The 24,505-nt window shown below is 46.6% G+C and overlaps 1 protein-coding gene across 3 annotated transcripts in view; it reads left to right on the top strand.

Annotated features, from left to right (window-relative positions):
* Nucleotides 1-24,505, top strand: part of LOC126572131 (uncharacterized) — a 221,483-nt gene that overhangs the window by 128,102 nt on the left and 68,876 nt on the right. For all 3 annotated transcript variants that reach the window (XM_050231198.1, XM_050231197.1, XM_050231196.1), the window contains one exon: nucleotides 5,864-5,912. The gene's annotated coding sequence lies outside the window, so the exon portion shown is untranslated. The remainder of the gene's footprint in view (nucleotides 1-5,863; nucleotides 5,913-24,505) is intronic.

Raw genomic sequence — 24,505 nt, 5'->3', positions numbered from 1 at the left:
GCCAGGGTACTGCGGCCATTCCGGATGCTATCACCTAGCATTATCGGCACAGAAGCGCATAAACAAGTCCACCAACCGACCAACCGACCGACCGACCGAGCGTTATGTTGGCTCGTTCTCGGTCACAATGCCCCACACACAAACACATACACGCGCAGAGTTGCGTAACCGTTAGCAACGGTCGAACCGTCGTATCGTCTGATCCGGATCACTGCTGCTGGTGGTGGTGGCCGACTGGTGCCCGTTTCCATCTCAAACGGTGACGATGCTTGCCGTTCGCGGAACTACGACGGCGTTGACGCTACACGAACAAGGATAATAATAAAAATGGAGCTTAGGCGAACCGTGCGGACCACCCAACCTGGCTCGCCTATATCTTCACATCAATGACCACGCCATAAATGGTGTTGCAAATGCCGCCTAACGCCTAGACCGGCACGCACAAGCACGCATACGGAGAAACTCTTGTTTGAAGATCGTTTTCCCGAAGATTTTTCCCCGGTTCCCTCTCGGCTCAATACCATTAAACGAATGTTTTGCTTAAATCCTCGAGGAGCGAGAGCCTGTAGGCCATTACATTCCCGAGTACTTGTGAGCACGGAGCTCGGTTACCCGTTCAACTCGTGGCCAGGCATTCACCTGGATGCCACCACGGGACACACGAGGCACCTCTCGAAGAAGGGCCGCTCGGATTGGCTCCTGATATCACACTGGTGTTATTGTTTATTTACGATGCCTATCGTTTGTGGTTCGCCGAATATGAACCAGGCCGATTCGCGCTGTGCGACGATAGGTTGTGGACCGTGTTGCAGGCCACAACGGGACAATGTCGAGCACCTGTTCGAGCTACGATTTTGGGCATGTGGTGAGAATGGTTTCGCACTCCCTCTCGCTCTCTCTAGGGATCGTATTTGCTATCAGGTGGATGATGTTTTGCACTATCATTGATACTATCTGTTTTTTTTTTTCACGGCGTGTGAGTGGAAAACCCACCGAAAAGGAGGATGTACATATAAAGTTTAGATGCTAGCTTCGCCTCAAAGAACACCATATGAATCGAGGGTGTTTTGGGGTGAAAGAAAAAAAAAGCAATAGAATACAGAGGACGGTGGGCTTTATGCGACGAGGAAAGTATGAAATTTTTATGCACCAACTGTACGACCGGGCCCCCAAAACGGTTTGCTCGCGCGACGCAAACGGAACAACGGTTCCTGGGCCCGAGTTAACGTGTGATGCTGTTCCTGCGTCTGCTGCTCGTGAAAGGCGCGCGCGCGCGCGTGCTGTTTCCGTGCTTCTGCGTAAATCCGCAGTAAGAGAATATTATCTGTTAAGTAAGCTAATTTTACGACCAGATAAATGTTTGTATTTTTCCGGGAACTCCGGGATCCGGGAGTCTTGGGGCTGCTTGCGGCTGCTGCATATGGGTTTGGCCCGTGCACGAACACATACACCCATTATGTGGCTGCGTGTTTACGCCTTGGTGGTGGCGTGCGCCTTGGCAAAACATCGGAAAAGTTCGGAGCGGAAAGCATTTCAAATTATGGAAATGAAGATGAAAATGCCGTAGCGTGAGAGCTGGTTTAGTCTTTAGGGAATGTTGTGCACGCTATCCAGCGCTGTTTTTAAACTAAATCGATATTTTCTTCCCGTTTGAAGTTATTTTGAGGAAGCTTTCTAGACTGGACTAAAGCTTTTTTTATGCAGTTTCACTTACATAGTGTCTAAACATCGCTCGTTCACAAACTGTTTCCACAGAGAGTCAGTTCAACATGCGAACATTACATTGCACACATTCACTCTCAAACTGTCTTTGTCCACACACTTGCTCCACGATGTATGCGTACGATATGCATAAATCGGGCAGGGATTTTCTCGTGAAATTTGTATCGCATTGTGTGCTTCCCAGCGGGGCCACCCATACATCCTCATTCCAAGGGGCCATAATGGGCCCACCTCGTCGCTTTTTCTCGGTTCCGGTGATTGGCGCTGCAGTGCAGTGGCCGCGCATGTGGGCCTGGTAAGAAGCCTCATAAAGTGTGCTTCATTAGCTTTTTTGGTGGGGAAGAGGGGGGAGGGAGAGAAAGCCTGAACCACCCGACCCCACCCAGGGCTCTATGTGGAAACCGAAAATAGCTTCTGGCGTTTCTTAAACCACCGGGCGCCCCCCCGCAAAATGGAGGCATTAAGTAGGATAATAAAAGAATCGCAGCGCAGCTTTCTTCGGTTCGGTTTCGCAGGCCAAGCCATGTGACAGCACATGATGATGACATGGCCATGGCAGTCGTCATGGTTTCGACACCATGACATTGGAAAGCCACGGAACACATCACAGGACACTCATACAAGCGCAACTCTCTCTCTTCCCTTCGTTGTAGGATGTGGTAATAGCGCCGTGGTTTATGCTTAATGCTCGCTCGTAACGGAGAATGTTAGGCGGTGCTTTATCGGAAAAGAGCGGCATAAACTGTAGTATCGTAAAGTTTTTCGACAGCCGCGTGACAGGCGCGCGAGTATCATAAAACCGCCCGGGAAGGGGATGAAGACGAAAGGAACGGTGAACCATGGTGACATTGAAAATGGTGGGTGGGTTTGGGTTGCAGCGTTGCTGCGAAAACGCCCCACTGATTACGTTGTCGCCGTCGCCGTCACCATCGCCGATATGTCACGGGACATGTGACGAGCATTTCACGTTTTGCATACTGCACGGTCGTCGGCATGAGAAATCAAATCGAGACGCGTGGTAACGGGAAAGTGTTTAGAACGTTTTCTTTGGATATCGGTGCCCGGGGTGAGGTAAATCGTTCAAGAGTTTGACGTTAATTTGTGTTTGTCCAAATAGTGTTTAGCTCGAGACAGTTAAACAACGAAGATAGCAGATGTAATTAACAGAATAGCAAGTGAAAGCCGCTCGTAATAGCTGCCTCTCTTTAGAGCTCCTATTCCCTAACTCCAGAAAATCTCATAGTTTAAACTCTAGAACGTACTAGAATCTGTTGCAGTTAATCAGCTGATATAGAAGAAGGAACCTCCAGTTTAATCTGGTACTGCTTCAATGGTTTTGAATTACAGCGACGATTACTTTACATTAATTAATCATCGAAATGTCACGATAGATTTTTTTAAATAAAGTAATCTACGAAAATGCCTGAACTTTTGATCAATTGAATACTGATTTGAAGAGCACTCGTACTCGAACAGTTTCCGAAACATTTAAAAAAGAATTACTCTAAGTGCCTCGCCCAAGTAATGGACAGCAGGTCGTTGGCATCCGCATCCGGATGTGACTTTCCGGATCGATTGTACTCCACGCGTTGGAAATGCTAATTGTCCATCGCAAGACGGCCATCGGTCGTTTCGAAACTTATGCTCCGAAAGCAAGCGCAGACGCTTTCGTCACTTTCTCAAGGGCCCTTGTGATGCCCTGCATTTGCACAACGCTTGGACGGACGATGTACTCTTCACTGGAATTAAAAGTAACACCCCAAGACGCAAGAGAGATTGCACTTCACTTTCCACCTCTTCCGGTATGGGCACGAACCCAAACTCCTCTCTTCCTTTCGATAAGAGTAGCACACGCCAAACAAAGTTAAATTTCGCAAGTAGTTTGGAGCGCATGTATTTGTATGTGTAAGTGTGTGTTGGCTCTCGTTTCATTCTTACAAACTCAACCGACGGACCAACCGACCGGCCGACCGACGTCACTTCATGATGATGCAGTTCCCTTCGCAACTTCACACGTACTTTGCTCATCTTTGGCGGAACCATCTTGGCATCCACTCTAGCACCGTACCAGCTCACCGTACTCTTCACGACTCTTCCGCGTAAACGTGCCTGACCAGCAGCAAACTTCAGGAGAAGTTTATGCTGCTTGTGTAAAGCAGAAATTAATTTAACATTACACACCCTTCTCTCTCTCTCTCTCTCTCTCTCTCTCTCTCTCTCTCTCTCTCTCTCTCTGGCTCGTTCCGTTCTTAGCGTCGCTCAAAAAGTGTCCCCTTGCTTGGATCGTCTGGTTAACCACTTCCTGCCAAATTCGATGCGGAGTTGCAAAGTTTTGAAAGAACGCCAGAAAAGGGTGCGCTGGTGAGGCTGCAGCATGAGCATGAGTTATTATTGCCGCTGCTGGTACTATTTGGAGATAGTTAAAGTGGGAGGTAGACGAGCGGAGGGGCGGACAAGCGAGCGAGCTGCTGGAACAAAATGAAACAAATGTCAACCATCAACTTGGCTTGGTTGATGGTGATGTCACTGAGAAGAGACACACGATACCAAGGGTAGGGAGAGGGGGAAGCATTATTTTCATCGCACAAATAACATCAGTCGTAAACTAGTGGCATGAAGCTGTTTTTTCCCCCGATAAAGTTATTTCAGAAAATGCAATCCAACCAGTAATGGACACCGGAACGTTACCGTTGCTTTTGGCAAGAGAAAATGGTACCCTCCACCAATCTGATTAGTGTGTCATATGCGGCTTATCCGCCATAAACCAACGTGCAAACCACAGGGAGCAGGAAATGTAAATGTGTGTAAATGCTTATGCAAAGTTATCGTTCCTCCTTCATCGCGACGCATTGGCAAACCATTGGCCAAAAGGCATCAAAGCAGTTTCTGCTGCAATGCTTTCTCGCATATCTCGCAACTGCACCGGCGGTGGTCGGTTGACCAGCGAGCCAAAGGCTTCACAGAAAGAAAGAAAAAAACCGGAATGTTACATAGAAACCGTTTTCCGAGCCCTGCCCAGCCCGGCAGGAAGCTGAACTCGTACAAAATGCATTACTGACAAGATAAGAGATTAAATTTAATTAATTTAATTTGGAAATTAATGTGAAAATTTTAGTCCGCTTAAATCAACCTGGGGCGAGCGGAGCGTGTAGCTCGAACGTCGCCGCTCGGTCTCAAACTTTCGGTGCTCTCTTCCCTCCCGTCACCCGTCGCCCCCACGCCACAACTTATGGGCCTTAGTCTGTGGTGCCGCTGGTCAAACGGGATGCGGTGAGGTGAGAGAAAAAAAGGTGAAGGAAAGAGAGGTCCACAGACCGAGAGCGGGGTGGACTGAGAACAAACAAAAAATTAGTGGAAGCCCCGGGGCGGTGCCTAGCGGTGCCGGAAAAAGCCAAACGTCGGTTCAGCGTAACATCAAGTGACCGCTCTGTCCCCGATCCTACTTTCCCGGTCCACCACCGAACTCACTAGCGGCGTTCCGGAATTTAGCGCAAAAGTTTGTCAGGAAATTTTTCGCTCTTTTTGCCAAGCCCACCACGTCCCTCAGGATGCTTCTGGCTCCGTTGCTCTGCGCAGCGAAAGGTGGTTGCTGAAGGGTGAGCAGCTTTTTCGTTCTGCCTCCCCCCAACGACGACGACGACGACGACGAGTTGCAGGGAACGATGACATGGATTGATAAGGATATTAGGTGAAGTGCGCGCAGGCGTAAGTAAGTGTTTCTCCCCACTCTACATCCCCCCAGAATCTAGGCGAAATGAAGATGTTGGCGGTAGATCGAGCGTGCGAGGGAGCGAGCGAGCTGGAATGATGATGCATTGGGGCGTTTCATCGACTAAAAAACAAGAAAAAAAAGCACAGAAAACCAAAAACTCTAAAAAACATCGGCAAACTTTTATCGAGCTAATCGCTTGTGAAACATTAAAATTCGGTGGCTCGGCTCACAAATCACGCGGAGCGATCTTGATCTCGGACTGCCGCAAGTGGGTTTTTGATTTATCTTCGGTAATTTGCGATGCTCGCAAACAGGTCACGGGGTTTTCCGGGGGTGGTGGTTCAGGCGGAACCGAGAACACGATAAACTCTTCCACATTGTTTAAGCCATCTAATCGACCTGCACTCATCGTTGTTTTGTCTTTTCCAGATTGCGTAACATCATTATCGGAACGAATAGTTTGGCATCATTCACGAAGGTAAATATGATCATGATTTGCATTATGCAGTTTAATGTAATAGTTCTTGCCTTTAGCGTAAACAAATTTCGAAAAGTTTACGCTTCGTGTGGCAGGCGTATAAAAGTCTATACCAAAATGCCAAACGTGTTTACATTCGTATCCTTGACTCCAGAATTAAAGTTATAACTTCATTTCTGAATTTTAATTTACGCTAAGTTTTACGCTCCCCTGACCTTTTATATATTTTTTTTACAAAAGCGCAAACGATTTGGCGTTACATTTTACTTTTACGCAAGAGTTTACGCTTCGTTTGGCACTAACTGAAGACTTTTTGTAATCTTTTGCCCCATATTTTATATAGCCCGGGAGTGTATTTAAAATAAAACTGTGACCTTGTGGCTTGCAATATGCGGCCACCCAAAGCTTTACATCCGCATTACACTCACACTCGCTATGCGCTTGTTTGATCAGGACTGACGGTGTTTGGCTGACTGCGGGGTCCTTCGTCCAAATCGCCCAATTTGATGCATAATGGCCATTAAGCATTACCGCATCTGCCGCATTAACGATGAAATATCAATATTTTCTTTCCGTTTTCTCGCCGCCATCGCCGTTTGCGTCACGCATCTCGTGTGCGCCATGGTCTGATGGCGATGGCATTGCGTACTCCACGCCCTCCACACTAATCGTCAGCAACAAAGCACGAACGGTGGAACGGTGAGGAAAGAGAAAAGGAAGAGGTGAAAAAAAAAAACAGTAAACAGCTTCTCAACATATCATCGCACGACTTAGCGGAGCACATGAGTAACGATTTATCATACCGGAGGTCGCGGTCCTGGGCTCTGTCGGTTCTGTGGCACCGAAATCTTAACGTCTGCTAATTGGATTATGAGATAATTACGCCTCTTCATTATCCGCCTTCGGCATGTCACTGTCAGCGCCAGGGCTCTCGGAGGAGGCTTTTGCACCAGAGCTGGTGCCGGCCATTCGATTTCGGTGGATGGAAAAATCGTTGACTTGGCCAGTAAGACGCGAGTCGTCGAAATTCGTCGGTGGCCTGGTTCCAGTGTATTTTTTTTTCGTTCGCTCTCTCTCTCTCTCTCTCTCTTCTCTTCTCTTTATTCCCCTGCTATCGAACTGCTAGTAGTCAGCGGCTATTGCAAAACGAGCCAAGTATTACTTGGCTTTCATCCACTTAAGCGCATGGTGGTCGCCTCTTCGAGTGTACCGGAAGTGAGGTCCTCGGTGGAGAGAGAGAGAGAGAAATGGGATACAATTCTTCTTCGACTGCCACGGCCAGACCTCCATGGTCTCTCCCCCCAGAAAAACCAACAAACCTTCCACGTTGCTTCAGTTCAGTGAGTTGCTTGGCATGTGTGCTGGAAGTAACGCATATGGCCTTCCGGTAGCGGCGCTAAGCGAATGTCGTCAACGTGTTGTGTTGGTGGCCCCGCACTCACACAGCATTGTCTATAACGACGGCACGGGCGAATTCGTTTCACATAAATTGATCTACAGCAAATAAGACTCCTTTCCGTTGGCAGGTTCAATGGAGCAGCAGGAGCAGCAGCAATGCAAGCAACATAATCCCTCGTTAGCCGACCCAACAACCGTCAACGACCGTCGAAGTTAATCCGTGCAGGGGATGCTGCCCTTCGAGTGAGTTCATGGAGGCATTTTTTTTCCACCCCTCGAGCAACAAAACAGCTATTTTGGCGTAATGATGTGGGAGTGTTGGTTTCTCTGCTGATGCTGCTGCTGCTGCTGCTCTCTTGTCTAATCCAACCAGGCGCACATAAATATTCCGATCAAGTCCCGATTCTAACGCCGACTTTCGGGCACTACGCTCTGTTCGATTGTTGCGAATCGAATTCCAAACACAAGAATAACGGAAGTGACAGGCGAGGGAATCCGAGAACCGATCCCAAAGTCACAAATGATGAGAATCCCGTTGTGGGGAAGGGATTGGCAAGGAAAAAAAAACGTTGGAAAAGTTATGAATACTAAAACACGCGCCCGAAATAGATGAATCATTCATAGATGCATTTGTGTGATAAATGATGGGGCGTCAAGCTGGCCAGCATGATGGGGTGGGCTGAGAACGTAACTGATACGGATGCGATGGTGGGACATTTTAGAAATCTCATGCAGCGTGCCCACGGTAGTGGCTGCCAAAGAGCGATCGATTGATAGAAAAAAGAGCAATATTTCGGTGTCCATTGTCATCGCTGGGTCGTTCATCGATATTCAAGTTGGATTCGAGATAAAAGGTTTGAGTTATAATTGAAAAAAATGTTTGATGTAGCTTTTGACCAGAAAATCAATAGAGCAACGTGTACAACTTTTCATAAAAGTTAATACCATACCGTGATACAGATCGTACTTAAAAAAGGCGAAATCAAGCCTTGTGAAAAGATTCATTTTTAACTCAAACTTTAAATATTTTCAAAATGTATTACTTTTGCCCTTGCGATGAAATACTTACAATCGGCCGCCTGCTATTTGCAAGACAGTTAAAATATAGCATCAAACAAACCTAAAATACAATCCCCTAAAGCGGTTGTAGTAATTTTAGTCAATGATAAGTCTACCTTTATCACATATGGAGACTTCATATTATTCTTAGCGTTCCTTACTATTTAAGACACAGGAATAATTCCGGATGATGAATTCATGATGATTGCATGCGCTACCATTGTGAAATTAAAGGAACAGGCCATCAAGATGAGATGAGCAGTTTAAAGTTAGACAGACGCTAGTTGGGAGGATATTTTACCAAATTTGCAAGGAAAATGCTTCTTTTCGGGGCTGCACTCACAATAACCCGTCTTAAATTCAAATGAATCATTACTGAAACACAAATGCGGGGTCGAATGGTCAAGCAGCTCGATGAACTTGTGTAAGAATATGAGAGAAAGATATTGAAAACATTAATTGAGCATCTATTAGTGAGGTGTGTCGCTGAGTTACACATTTAACACACCAAACGGTACCTAGTATTACTCCTTAATTAAGACAATAAATGACGACAACAACATTTTCATCTAACAACTCATAGTGCGGAGGTTTAATTGAAGCCAAATGCGTCTGGGATTTAGAATATTATGAATCCAGTTGCTCCTGGTGCAAAGTAGTCTTACTTAACATACAAGCCTGTTGAATTTACGCAAAAAGTGTATGATCAGTGAGCAAAGGAAACGATATATTTGATTGTTAAAAAGCAGAAAAGTTTGAGGTGAAAATAGCTACTCAGGACGCTGCATTCCTCATAATGCCGTTACTGTGCATTCGTTTGATGTTCTATTTATTCAATCCTCCCTATCTATTACTATCATCAAAAGTACAAGGTATCGGTGTTCCATTGCGTCAGATGCAAATAATCAGAAAATAATGAGCATTACAACGCTCCACTCCCCGCCAAAAACGCAGCGCCCACGAGTGCTCCTTCGTCTTCACGTAAGCTCACTCTTCCCACGCTCAAACCTCCCCCCGCAATCGAAGCAATACTCATTCGAAAATGTTAATGAGTGACTATTTTACTGTTGCTGGCTCCTCGTGTTCGCGACTGGGAGTGGATTAAAATTACCATTCCAAAACAGGTCGAGATGCTGCCCGGAGCTGCCGCTTTTCTGAAGAGCAAAAGAAAAGAGCCACCCGAACCTCGAGCAAGTTCGTTCACTTCGCCTTCCCCCCCCCCCCACTCTCCTCTCTTGCTGTGCATATGCGACGATACTAAAACGGGACCCGGGTTGTAACTGACACCGACCGAGCGGATGTGCTATTTGGCGGCTCGTGAAGCAGAAGAAAAAGGAAGTAAGCTGTTCTGCCTTTCAACGAGTGCTGGCGAGTGCTGGAGAGTGGCCACGGAGCTGGAGCGCAGTCATTATGCTACCATCATTTATAACATTGTTTATTTATACGGATCCACCGTTTGTCCGTGACTAATGTAGCGCTCGCTCCCACACAAACCCACACACCGTGATGCTGTGCAATCGGAAAGAAAAGTGAAAGGAAAGGAAGTGGGTCCTGTCATCCGACCAAGTATCATCACAAGACCAGCAGATTCCCTCAGGATGACGCCAATTTTCCGGGAGCCAGCCCCAAACGCAAAGACAAAGCATCGCGCAGCAACGGAGGCGTTGCGGGAGTTGGAGTTGGCGTCGGTTTCCCGGAAGTACAGCAGAACCAGCTCCTATCATCGGGGAGTGTGCGGAGTTTTGTGTGTCGAGTAATTCAATATTGCCTTCTCAGACAACACAGTCCTCCTCACATTCCACATCCTCCCAGGGAGGCCAATGTGCCTGTGGCATCGATGACGAATAGGTTTTGCTACCGTTCGTTGCCCTTTTGCTGTCGGTTGGCATTGGCGTGGCCACCGAGGCACCACACACTATCCGATCCGTTTTTACTGTCGTGGGAGCAAGAGAGGACACCCTCGCACCCTCGCCCCCTCCACTGGATTGTCAGAAAAACAAAAATATGAATAATAAAGCGAAAACATCAGAAACAAGAGTAAACGGAACGGTTTGAACATAAATAAAAATAGGGACCGGAAAGCAACCACTAATTGGCAATTCGCCTGCGGTCGAATGGCAGCGAACGAGCGGCGCTACTAGCTACCACCCGAACCCGTCATGGGGGGGGGGCTCCAGTTCCGGCTGCTGACAGTCTGACTGGCGAAGACGAATTTTATCCTGAGTAAACAGAATCCCACCGATGGCTCGGAAAATAGTTTCCTTCCGTTCGCGGGACGAAGGGCGACTGGCGGACTGGTGGTGGGTCAAGTTAACAGCCCAGCCCGTGGAGCCGTTCCGTAGCCATGGTTCCGTAGCAGACCACCCACCCACCATCGTCGTAATCGTCGTCAAGGGAGCGAACCGGTCTGTGTGTCTGTGTTTATGTGTGGCTTTGTTCGAGGAATGAATGCAGAGAACTACCAGCGACAGCGACAGCGATTCACAAACACAGAGAACACACAGAATGCAGCAGTCAACCGATGGAGGGTACCCGCTGGCGTGTTCCGAATCTGGTCGAATCGCTCTGGCAATGGCGCTTTATGGGAGAGAGAGAAAAAGAGCGGGGAAGGAAAGGGAGGTTATGGTATCATTTGCTCTGAACGGTCTGCCGTTGTCATATCTTTTATTTCATTGGGCATCAGCGTCTTTACTGTTTGTGATTCCATTTGCCCGACCGACCAGCACCGGCGGCTCCGGGATATCCTTTCACGCGACCGTGCCCGAAAGCACAGCACACAGTGACTGTTTTTTTTTTTTTTGGTGGAGTGAGTGGAATCCGGCAGGAACTATCGTTCATTTGCGTTCTCGGAACCGCGGTGATGCCTCGATGTCGAGTCGAGTGGCGGCAGAGCGGATTTCGTTTCGACTTCAACTGATGTGACGCTTTTGAAAGACATTGCGACTACGCTCCTCCAGCGGGGGGCCCAGTGTGTGTTTTGGTTTTGATGGAAAAGATTAACATGACATCGTGGAGCTGTTTACAAATCGAGTGAGTTGTGTGTGCTACGAGGGGTTTGAAGCTGTACGGCTGAATAATGTGGCATTGAAGCGATGTAGCTAGCTGATTGAGTATCGCAGCATAGTATCGCTATGCAAAGCAGCTTATTTGCTCAAAGTCATGCATCAAAGATTTGCATTTCAACATTGTAAAATGGAAATAAAATACTGTTTTGATAACTTTCCGTTAAAAGCTCAAGCTCGTAGTCTGCCAAATTATTTTGTGCGACCCTTTTCATCTAAATGCAATTTACAGGATACCTGGCGCCTCCATCTTCGGGATTTGGCAACGGAGCTACATAATTTTTTATTTCCGGTACGATGACCAGTTTTGGAATTGTCTTTAGCTCTCTGGCCACGAACACCGTCACAGGCGTTGGGGTTTGGTGCGAAAAAGAACATTTAATAAAACCATGTACCTCCAAATTATGTGATAAAATGGTCCAGGGACTGATGGATATTTTAAACTGCAGCAACAAAACATGTTTCCCAACGTTGATGCCAAATGGCATAAATCGGATACTATACACACGACAACGGTGATGAGCAATTTAAAATTGGTAACGGGAAATATTGGTTTATTGAACATTTAAAAATATAGTTTTCATTGACTTATTGTCACAGGATTGAAATTTGAATGTATTTCAAAAGATTCAGTTCAGAAAAGTTTGTGCAACTTTTGTCTAACCATTGCCGCATTAGAATGGAGTTGATCATTAAATTGTTTCAGACTTCACCAAATAAGAGATCTATACTTTGTGAATCTCTGGAATCTTGATACTCTGGATCTTGATTGGAAATAATTAATACTAACTGTGTGCTTTTACGTGAACAAAAACCAATAATGCTGGACCGATATATTCACCATCAAAAGCCCAAAGGCACTTTTTGGTAATGCTCCATGAAAACTTTTTGTACTATTTCTGATCCTTGGTTCAGAGGGCCACAAACATTTTGAAAATAAATAAATCTAAAATTCTTAAAATAACGCAAAAGAAAACCTAAACTTCTCTGCTAACCAGTAACCGTACTTTGAATGTGTAATTATTGGCTTTACTTTTGAACTATTCTGATTTCCATCGCCATAAAAACACAAATTCAATTCCAAATAGCTCAACATGAGGCTTTATTCTTCTTCAACTATTCCTCAAACGTGGTTTTGGAAACGCCGTTCTAACAATAGCTCACCGAGCGCGTGAAATTGTGATCCAGAAAAATGGAAATACTGTCAAGCAGTCAATTCCGCGACGCCAAAACCGTGAAGGACATTTCATTTCAAAGTACAAAGACAATTATGAAGGTGGAAAATGAAGCGAAGCAGAGCTTCCTCTTCCATACCCAGCACCTAGCTATCTACTTTATGAAATTGTTGGCCCAAAGCTGTTCGCCTCTGTTCCGCTTTTGTTCTAGGGGCGCACTTCAAACCTTCTGTTGGATTGCCGCGACCGGCCGGAACACTTTACATACCGTGCTACGCTGACGACCACCACGTTTTTGATGAGCGCTGACTGCCGACTGTTCCGGGCCTGATAGCATTATCCTGAACCCACCCGGTGCTCAGAGGGTTCCACGGACGAGTGCCTTCACCCTCCACACCCTGCACTCTGCACTCTGCTCCACTCGCAAATGATTTCCTTGATAAATTATACATTCCCTATCCATCCCGGCCATCGCCTGCTGCTTCAAAACTAACGTTCGGCGTAACTTTACAGACCAAATTCTCCAACGAATTCGAAATCTCAATCTTTTCGCCCCCCCCCCCCCCCTTTTCCGCTCGACACCTCTATCTGGCGTGCACGGCGGTGCTTGCGAAATCCTGTTTAAATCCTTCTCGCTCTCTGGGCTCCGAGGCGACGTTGCGCCCACGGCCATCGGTTCGTTTTTCCCTTCTATTTTTTTTTGCTACCAAACCACCTTCCGTGGCTTGTTTTCGCTCGACGCTCGCTCGCCCGTTCCGTTTGAGGGATTTAACTCTTTCGCGAAAGCGTTGCGCACCGAGAACAAAAGGCTCGCCCGATAATGGTATGCTGCACCAAGAGTGGGTGCAACGGTCTGACGGCGACGTCAGAAGAACCAACAAGATAATTTGCAGGTGATAAGATGATTTAGTTTCTTTCTTCTCGAGCGCACGGCTAAGCCGATGGCATTGAGAAAGTTGAAATTAATGGAAATTTCCCAGGCCAGGCCCGCGTGAGTTCCCGATGGACGGATGTTTTGCTTTCTTTCTTTCATTCTTTCTGTCCAAGCGAATGGCATAAGGTTACGCTCGGCGTGAAGTAACCGGTACTTTCCGGACACTGGCATGGCACTCTGGATGCTGGGTACAAAGGGAGGTCAAATGAACTGGGCCATTATTGGAAATGAAGGAAAACTCGGAGTGCAGTGGATTGTATTTTTTCCACCCAGAAAAAACAGCTCCTTTTGAACAGAATAATCCTGCAAATTGCAGTCCATTCCGTTTGATTATCACTTCTTCGGCCTTTCAAGTGCATCCAATAGAAGTCCGGAACTCGATAGCGTAGATTGTGTAATAGTGAAGAGGAGCTTAATTAAATGCATCAAACATAAGAATCACTTAGTTTCACGGGCTCAGAGCATAAACGGCGAGACTCGGCATTCGAGTTTAAATCGCAAAATGGAAAACCAAAGACAAATCCTCCGGCTTAAATCGATTAAACTGGCAGAGTGGCAGCTTATGAGAAATGCAGAGAGCGCCTATAATGCATCCCGTGCCCTTAAATCTCACCAAATTTGTCCACATTAATCCTTGGTTATTGGACAAACACCACCGAGGAAAAAAACCCCGGCCCAAAAGTGGTTGCGCCCGCAGCGAGCGCAAGGAACAGATTCATTATGGCCAACCAGCCAGCCAGCCAGCTCTGCAGCTCACCTGTCCCCAAATGGTTCTAAGCTCGGCACTCGTGGGACTCTTTTCGTTTCCCTTTTCCTCTTCGCTTCCTCTCTCTTACTCTCTCTCTCTCTCTCTCTCTCTCTCTTTCTCTCTCCCTTTCTCCCATTTCTGGACCGCAAAAAGGAAGCAGCGAAGTGGACAGTTTGTTGGATAGGCTGTGGCTTGATTACGGAAATTTGATCCCCATTCCGGGTGGCATTCCGGTGCAATCCGTGCAAACGCGCCCGGCATACGCTGTGTGGTAGCGGACGGTATCATTATCGTCACGCCACCGGGCACCGGTTAACGATTTCCAGGATGTTTCCTCGCCCGTTTCGTCGGACCAGGCGGACGCGACCGACCGACCGACCGACCCAAAAAGTGCCTCGAGAGGAAATGTGTTTCCCAGCCGCTGGTCTGGCGCTCCTCGCTCCCTCGCGTCTCACTTTTATCTTTTTCCAGTCCGCCTCCTATTCACCAACCGCCATCTTCGAAGGGACGCGCGCGCTCGCACGCTGAAGAAATTTACGATCCTCGTTTCCATTTCGAATGAAAGCCCAGAGGGGTCTCTGCTCGGTGGCGACGGCGGCGAAAACGAAAACGACACAGCGGACAGCCGAAAACAGCGGACGCAGATGTAATCGAGCTGAAGCCGGCACTGGTCGGCACTGGTCCGCCGGTTCAGCGGGTGGGTCGGGTGGAAATCAAATAAGTTTCAGTTTACAGCCGTGAGCTGTTTCCCATTTTCTCCGGATTTTGGGGATGCGGCTAGATTTATGTACAGAGCAGCGCGCCCGCGCGCTCCGTAATCAGCGTCAGGCGAATGAAGCTTTTCGGGGACAATTTTTTTTATTTTCGGGACGACTAGCTCCGGACGATTGCACTGGTTTCGAAGACATCCCTGGCTAGGTGTCAGCTGGAGGTGGGTGTGATAGTTTTTTTTTCTCTTCAAGCGAATTATTATTTACTGCGTCAAAACAAATGAAGACTTGAACTGTTGAACTTTAAAATCAACCACATAGCACCGCTTTGCTGTGTTTGCGTCTGTAGAGTTCGAGTATTTGTTAAAAACATTTATTATTCTATTGGACGGTCCACTAATCCACTAGTGAGGGTCAGAGAGAATAAGAGTAGAGATACACTTTTGATGAAGAAACACGAGAAAGCTCGATGTAGAGGACGAGGATTGATTCGAGTCGATAATTTGAAATCAATATCATGATAAAGCGTTATAATGATCAGTTCCAGATCATCTTAAGTCACTAACTTTTTTCTATCTCTTTATCGCTTTCTTTCGTTCAACTGTTTGCTTTTTTTAAATAAAAGATGGCAATTCGGTTTTAAGCGATGCGAGAAGAAAACTTACCAGCAGCATTATTTGCAGTTTAATTAAGAATAGTTTAAATTGATAATCAGAACCATAGGGCAGTTGAAAACAAGAGTACCATCATTTATGCATAAAATGAAATGCGTAAACCATTTCTAAACCTGAAATATTGGTTTCACGTCAGTTTATCAAATAAGACTGAATCCATTTAAACTCTGTTTTCAAAGCAATGCTGTTTTATTTTTTAATTTTACATAGGAACATCTGATCTGTCAAAAGCTGCATTGAATCTATAAACCAGCACATAGCACTTCACATTAAGTGCCTGTTGTGCAACTACGCCAATTAATCTGCCGCTGAATCACTTTCCATCGAAAATGTTTGTTCTCAACTTGAAATTGCCAACATTGTGTTTAGATTTTTTTTTTACTGAAACTGGACATAATGTTGCACAGCGATAGCAATCGTCCAATCACCTCCCTCCCCCGGAATGTCACTCTCGCAACAAGACAAAACCCGAACGAAAACAAAAATGCAAAATCAATAATGGTCGTGTATTGAGTCACTCCCATGTCACTCCATGGGCCTGATGCCACTGTGTGATGCAACATTATCAAAGCGTTCATGATTGCATTTCCGCTACATCCTACCATTGTATCATCGAGCGTACTAACCCCTTTCTCACCCTCCTTCGTGGGCATGATATGTTGTAGCATTTGTGCTCAAAGTGGTATCGGTCTCCACCCGCTGTTTCCCTCTCCCAACTAAGCTCCCACTGGAAAGGGGTTGGTTCGTTGTAATCAATCTAAATTCCTCGAATTAGTGAACGTGTATTTGCAGACTTATCTATGCGAACAATTCATATCAATTACACAGCATCGGGTGGAGGGCGATGAGCGCTTTCCAGCTCGTAGTCCGTGGGCATCCCGTCCGATGAGCAGTGCACCGCCATGATGGCCGGTGTTGGCCGCATGACCTCGATTTGCTGCCGATTTACATATGCAATGATGCACAACGGATCAAATGGTGGCCGATAGGAGAGATAGAGAGATAGGAAGAGTGTATCCGTAGCCAATACATGGACTTCACGGTACAACGGACGCGTTCTGATGTGCGCCCATGGGCATTCCGAGAGCATTCCGATGGCAGTCGTGTGCAAAAGCAAGAATTGCCGAGTAGCTGTTAGGGCACCCGCCCACTCCGATGCTCGAATCGTGCCTTAGTAATGGGATTCATCTTTCCGTCCGATTAATTTAAATATTTTCATTCAATATGGTATCGGAATTCATTTGTTGAAATGCTTTCCTCTGTGTCTGTGCGTTCGCGATGGATGCGGAGCTGTTGTTGTTGTTGGTGTTGAGTAGCTTTACTGGCCAGTTAGTCGGTCGGCAGCTTGTAGAGCTAAACGTGTGGCTGAACCTGGAGAGCATTTATCAATGGACGACCGAAGGAAGAAGCATTGGTCAGGTCCGCCTTTTCGCTTCGCGTCGACGGGTCCGCCCAGTTGGCCCAGACCAGGGAGCTAACTAATGCCCTGCGCAGCCCCAGTGTGGACGTGGTTGAGTTTGACGGGACTGCAGGAAATGACCAAAACAAAAACCCAGGAAATTGTTTACAAAGACGAAGCACCACCAGACCACCAGACCAGGATGAAGTAAACGGCCATGGCACGCCCGAACGCCACAGAACGGAAGATACCAACACCGCAGCGAAGCAACTTGAGAGAGGGTTTTAAAACAAATGAAACAACAACTGGGCTGGGTTGGAGCGGTACCTGGGGAGCGGGCATGATGGGCAAACACTCGATGGGATGGTGGGTAGCATCGGAAATAGTGCAATTTATCTATGGTCCGCTTACCAGCCCGCAACTTACCCAACGCTCGGGCTCTAAAGTTTGGATGCGATAAAAGTTTCCATTTCTTCTGGCTTTTCCGAGCGAGCGACAGGAAAAATCCATCGCTCCAGCAAGCCACTGCACTGCTCCCGGGCCTGGCGGACCTCTAGTGGTAATGAATTCCAGCTATCGTCCCAAAAAGTGTGATTTTCTTGCTCGTTTGGTGGCCTGAGGTTCACAAGGCTGACCTTCTTGAGGTGCTTGAGGTGGTGCTCTGCCGTTGATGCAACGTGGCGCAAGACGTTAAGAAGGGCCAGTGTGTTTCTAATTTATGAGGATAAGCGTTTTGGAAAATCAATCAAACCACCGTCCCATTACTCAGCAGTGCTTAAAGCATACTGTTACGCCTGAAACTTAATCATGTAGACGGAAGATGATGATCAGGGAGGAATTGCAAGCTGTTGCACTCTTCGTGAGAGAGTTCGCTAAACAATTGGGTAAAGTTTTGGTAACTATTCGCTTCGTCTGAAAAAAAAAAATAATATATTGATTGATAGAAGTGCTTGCATAGATCAATCTAATTGTAACTAATCGTAAATCGTTTCTGGTGAGGGATAACTATTTATGATACTTTCTACAAAAAGAACATCCTTTTTTTAAGCATGAAATCAATGAACGTTTGGGCAATATTGTTTTAAAATCAGTAAAATGATAGCAAATAAACTTTTTATCAAAATAGATTTATTTTACATCCTTACTTTTGTTTACATTTTTCACTTTTTGTCTGCTTTTCGTAGTATACATTTTCTTCTGTTCATCCATTTTACCAAATCAATGGCCGTCATTCATTTATTAGCATTTTATGTACTTTTTTAATATGCCATATGTTCCATTCAAATGTTCTACTGGAGTGTTTGTTCAGCAAAACAATAGAAGAATAGGAAACAAAGATTCGAACCCAATGGGATCGTTGAGTGTATAGGTCTACATACATTTTGATGAGTGCTTTTTAATGAAATAATTTAACTTACACCTAGACTATTGTTAATGTAAATGGATATTCCTAATGAACATTCAGGATAATATAAGTAAATTTAACTTATTTATGCAACTTTTCTATCCAAAGCTCAACTAATGTTTACCTGTCGTTGATTTCTCCTTGATTTGTAAGGTCTTATATTTTCCTGCCGCAAAGCATCTCAAACGCATCCGTTTTGCATAAGGTTCCGTCACAAGTACCACTGTACAGCTCTTGTATTTATGAAACGTGTCGATTTGTTGAACCTCTCAATTCTTACCGGCATGGAAAGAGTGTCCATAGGCACCAAAACTACATCATGTTCCAATCGGCTCAAGGTTCTCTTTAAACGTCAGTTAAACACATGCTGTGTTGTTTAGAAAGCTAGCTGTGCAGATTATCCAATCAAAACGGTACCAAAAGCGAAAATTGCACCAAAACAACAACGAAACATTTTTAATCAGCCGCAATCAAAATGCTGCTTCGGTGAAATTAACAGTGCTTCCGGATTACAAAATGAAACCGCCTTTATCATCACCATCCAATCTCTCGCATCCCATTCACGTTTCCACTTTTGCACTACACGTTCTAATTTGCTGAAAACCGTTTTGAAAGACCACCGTTTCCTCCGCTACAGTTCAACAACCACCAATTCACAACCGGATCACATTTACAGTTACAAAGCAGATTGTCAGTCGGTTGGTGGATGGAGTGTGTTCGCCGTTTTTGGCTTGCCAGTAGCAACTAACGCTAACTACGCGAATCTCTCCCCTTAATTGCGCTCCATTCTTTTCACCACCACCAGCCATCACCACACCGTCACCATTGGTCACCGATTGAGTGGAACCAATTTTCTTTTCGCGATCGATATCAATCACACGTACACAATCGCCCTCACAAACTCATGCACATGTGTGCTCCATGTGCTGTGAGTGCTGGTTTATCCAAAATGATTATGTTGCTGCCGACGACCGGTGCAGAATACTGGCGGGTGGTGGCCCCACTCCATCCCGCAGTGGCCATTACACCAAAGCGAGCCGAGCAGTATTAGCTGTCAGTGTCAGGAATTAATTTCACATTTTGCCGCTCGTCCACCATTGAAATCGCACATCCGAACACGCGGGTGCGAGCGCTGGTGCTGAAAACGCCAACAAGCGCTTGTTCCTCTAATCGTTTTCCACGGGAAGTGCATTGAATGGTGGTGGTGGTGGTGGTGATGGTGGTGGTGTGCGATAGACAGACCTTGACATCTGCAGGTTGTTACCTATTGGCGGAGCAATAGCGTACCCTGTGACCCCAGAAGCGACGCTCGTGTGCTCGTGTGTTTGTGTCGGTGAAATGATAATAATTGCCTCAATCGCTACTAGTGGCTCGCTTCTGCGCTTACGTTACAAGAGAAAATGGAATGTTTTCCGTTCGCTCCACGAGGCAGTATCGTGTGGAGCGCACATTACAACGCGTTCCATCTCCATCGCCAGCCATTCTGTTGGAGGTGCACGATAACAGTTCCCCTCTCGGTGTAGATCCTGTGTGCGAGCACTTAAAAACTTTCACAACATCGTGCAAACGTGCACGGCGAAGAAAAAAAAGGAAGCATTCGTCCTTAGAGCGAGCAAAACAAGTCAACAAAACGGGACGGGACGGAAAGCAGTGTGTGATGCAAACAAACATTAGCCAAGATGGACGAACTGACGGGAGGAGTCCAAGTCCTGGTCCCCGATCCCCGTTCCACACAAGGAGCCATATTTTAAGGAGATGAGAAAAGAAATAAAACACTTGGCATCCATGGCGCAACCACCAACAACAACCAGATAGCAGCAGTAAACTTCAGACGTTCCGGCGGATTAGGGAGCGCCACTTTATCTCTCTGCCAAGCCCGGTGGCCTCATATGGAACACCATGCGCACATACGTACCGGTATGTATGTGTGCGCGTCTCTGACAGCATATGGCAGCAGTGGTAAGGTTATGCCTTTGGCCAACGCCATCAATGCCGCTGACACTGTCACTGAAACTGTGCTGACTGTCCGTCCTTCTGTCCGTCCGTCCGTCCGTCCGCCCAACCAACCAGCGCACAAAGAAGCAGATGGCATGTCAGAAGACGGTCGCTGTGATCGTGCATTAGCTCTGAGGTCACCAACACGCGGATTGTGCCCGGTAAAGGTAGCAGGGAAGCGGAATGGAAAAAGCATTTTCCACTTCACTCAACAACGGGACAGGGGGGACTGGTTTTGGAGCTGACTTTGAGATCGTCTCGCTCTTACCCCCCACAAAGCGCCAGGCCAGGCCAGTCCAGTGTCCGTGTCCATCTGTCCTGGGTGTTACTGATTCAGCTTGCAGTAGCAGCAGCACCAGCACCACCACCAGCATCCGAGCTCACGGAAGCAAGAGTCAGGTTTTTTGGGGAAGTTGAAGATGGAAGATGGAAAAGAAACATAAATGGGAAAGCAACAGTCGTAGCGGTAGCGCCACAGCCTTGACAGCGTCTTACCGAGCGACCTGGTGCCGGCGGTGGGGGATTTTCCGCTTCACTGGCGCCCGGTCAGTGGGCGAGATTTACCGCGGCGCTGGATGGATGAAGCGACCACTCACTCGTACGAACTCCAGCGCAACATTCGACCGACCAGTAACCACGAGGTGGTGCCCGGTTTGGCAAAGGTTGGCCGAGGACGCCAAGGATCGTACCCCCATTGGGGCGAGACCTCTGCTGCCCTTGCTTCTGCTCCTGGAGAGGAAATGAGGGAAACAATTTGTCGTATTGTGTGTATGGTGGTGGGAGAGTATAAATTTTAAAGATTTATCTTCATTCCCCACAACACCCATGATGGGGTAGGGAGAGAAGAATGTGAAAATGTTGATGTGGCCACCGGAACCAACGTGCACCAACCACAGACAGGCTCACAGCGCGGTGTACGATCGGTTTTGTTCCGGTCTGCAAATGCGATTGCTCAGCGCAAAAGATGCACAACGCCAGTCAGCCTAATGCCCCGAAAGATGGTCGCAGAAATAATTGAAATACTTTTGCAATCCATTGTCGGTGTCACCGGCTGGGCCACGTATACAAATCGACGGAAGGGCAAGAAGATAGTTTTGTTTTTTTTTCATTTTGAATCCGAAGATTTAGAGAGAGAGGTAACGATGGTGTATCGGTGAGTTTGAGTCAATTTGAGGGAGTTCCTCGTGGAAGCTTTTTATTTCCCTTCGTCCTGACAGCTGTCGAATACAGTGGAGTAATGGAATCGCAACACGCAACGTGGACATTTGTGGACAGTTCTCGGTTTTCAGTTGTCGGTCAAAACACATGTTCTGAGCTGAATAAAAAGGATGCCATAAGAAAGCAGGATGCAAGCTAGTGATGAGATGCTGATTCGTCAATCATCACCTTCGTTGCGACCACCGCACTTCTCATCAAGGATCGTCAAGAATTCAGCCTCCTCCCCAGCAATGGCGATCATGGCGTGTGGCGAACGAACATGAATAATTCATCATTTCTTGCAGTTTTCAATTCTCCAACCACCGTTGCGACGCTACTCTTTTGCGCGCGGCTTCCATATTGCTCCATTTTCTTTTCCTCTTCGTGGACTGTTCAGCGCCATTCAGACCGAAAACCAATTTCGCTTTCAACGCGGAGCGGGCCCTTTACGCCGTCGGCCATAGTATCGGAATCCTATAAAGATCAAATAAATGTCTTTCTGCTGATAAGTGTGTGTACGTGAGGCACTGGCAGTCGCCGGCCGAACCACCAACCAAGCGTGACCAACTGCTGAGTAGGAGAGAACGGGTGTGAGGCCTTGCCGTGTAGCCCAATGCCACGGGGATGTTGCCAATCGTACGGCTAGCGACGAGCGCCCGGTGCCGAAAGTGTTGCCAAAAACATTATCATCGAAGTGGATCGCGCACGGCCCCGAAGCATGGCAGCAGCAGAAATGATATCAGGAAGTGATAATGGCTTTATTACGTTCTCCAACCGATGGCTGTCGATGGCGAAGCCGAAGGAAGCGGAATTTTTATTGCTCCCGGCTGCGATGAGATGATCGTTTTGCGCCGGAACATGAGCACGCGAACACGCGAGGACCGGAGAACACGCGCTAGTAAAGATAGTTATCACTGGATTGAGAATAGAGGCGGACGAGTGGACGAGAGGGGAACAGGTGGAAGGGAACGCAGCGGCTCTCCGCGTGATACCTTCGGTGTGAAGCTGATTAAATGACTGAAGCAATCATGCACGTCGATAAGTCGAGACGGAAGTCGAGATACGATTGTTCCGTGGCGTGGTATTTGCGTGTCGTGATCGATCCCACGCCGTCACCGGAATCCGGAAGCCGAAAAGACGATCCGTCGCGTTCCGCGAGAAGGGACGACGATGCCGGTCCGGACCGTTAGTGCCTGTTGAGTGATTTGATGCAATCGACAAGCATTAAAATTGGTTCTCTAGGGCTGATGATGGTGATGATGAACGGAGACCACGGTACCGATAGCGGCACTATGAATGGAATTGTTGTGGGAAATTGGAGTCTGAAATAAGGAAGTTGAGTTCTGCTGGCAGCTTTGGCGCTCGGTGCGGCTTTTCGGAGCGGGTTGGGCCATAAAGCGAGATTGTGTTACCATAAAAGTGAAGATTGGAAAGCGGCTGCCGCTGGGCATGCGTTAAGAACGATTGCATCCAGATTGAATCCTTGTTTTCGCAGGAAATGGAAGCAGACAAGTGCGAATTTTAATGGATAAGATTGTATATTCTGTCGTCATATTCAATGCTAAACTTGTTATCTTAAATGATTCTCAATTTCACATTCAACTGCCCAATGAAATGTAAAAATCTATTATCCAAATGAAATTTGTAGTGCACTACAATGGATTTATTTAGCTAATAAATGAAAATTGTTTAGTAAACATTTCTCTTAAAGAGTTCCGCAATGTGACTTAAGCTCAGTAAAAAAAGATGTTGATTGTTTTGATTTTTTATGTCTGGCTCATAACATTTCCTTGATGGTTTTTTTTATCCCAAATCACTCAATCAGCGACAATTAACGGATCGGAAGAGATGGTAGATCTCGAATGGATGAAGTAACGTAAGAGTTGTAACTTGTGTCTTGAGCAAGGAAAAGGTAGTTCTTTGGCATACATACAGTCGTTATTTATTACAGTTTTGAAATCCCAGCTGCATACTAACTGCATACTAAAACGATACCTGAATGTCTATGTTCATTGGTTGTTGAGCATAAATGGTTTTCAATATGACAGAAGGGAAGGCAAAACCGAGAAACGAAAAAATTGTTTTTAATTTGCATGTTTTTGATGTTACTTTGAATTAAAGTTTACACGTAATGTGTTTATTACTAGAAATTATTTAAAAAAGCCGCATGAAACGATGCATACTGCAAATTGAGGAGTTTCTCCATTTTAACACTGTTATGGTAATTGCTATGCACAGAAACATAGAGAGAAAACATGACTGCGCCCGGCAACTTGCATGAACAAATTGGAATTCCCCTGCCACAATCGTAGAGCTGGCCTCCGCCCCGTTCATTGCAGTCAGATGACCAGTTGCTGTCCTCAAGACCATCCACAAAGACCACCTTGTACTGGACGTAATTCTTCTGCTGATAAGTCGCAGCTTTTTATTGTTCCCGCTTATTTAAATAAGCAACAAAGAACAATACGCTAAGCAGGATGAAAGCCAAATGAAGAAAACTTTCCGTAACAAAGGCCAGCCCCTTTCTGGGCCGTGCGGTCGAGAAACGAGAAACGAAGAGGGATTTTTGTCTCCTGGAATTTGCGCCGAAAAACATCATCGCCCTGCTCATTCCACCTCATTCTGCTTTTTGGGACGTGAATGGTTTACAGATTCGGCCCGTCCTGCCCGTCCCTTTTCTCGTACTGTCGGTGGCTAGTGTGAGGTCAGGCAATTACTACCGCTGCTCGGCCTCCCCAGCAATGGTCGGGGTGCCAGACAAAAGGTCAGAAAATCGGTCCGCACAGTGGCACACACAGTGAAATGGTCAGCAAATTTCGACAGCGAATCTCAAGAAC

The sequence above is a fragment of the Anopheles aquasalis genome, chromosome 2 (genome assembly GCF_943734665.1).
Source record: "Anopheles aquasalis chromosome 2, idAnoAquaMG_Q_19, whole genome shotgun sequence".
Taxonomy (NCBI): domain Eukaryota; kingdom Metazoa; phylum Arthropoda; class Insecta; order Diptera; family Culicidae; genus Anopheles; species Anopheles aquasalis.
This window is presented reverse-complemented; position numbering and strand designations above follow the sequence as displayed.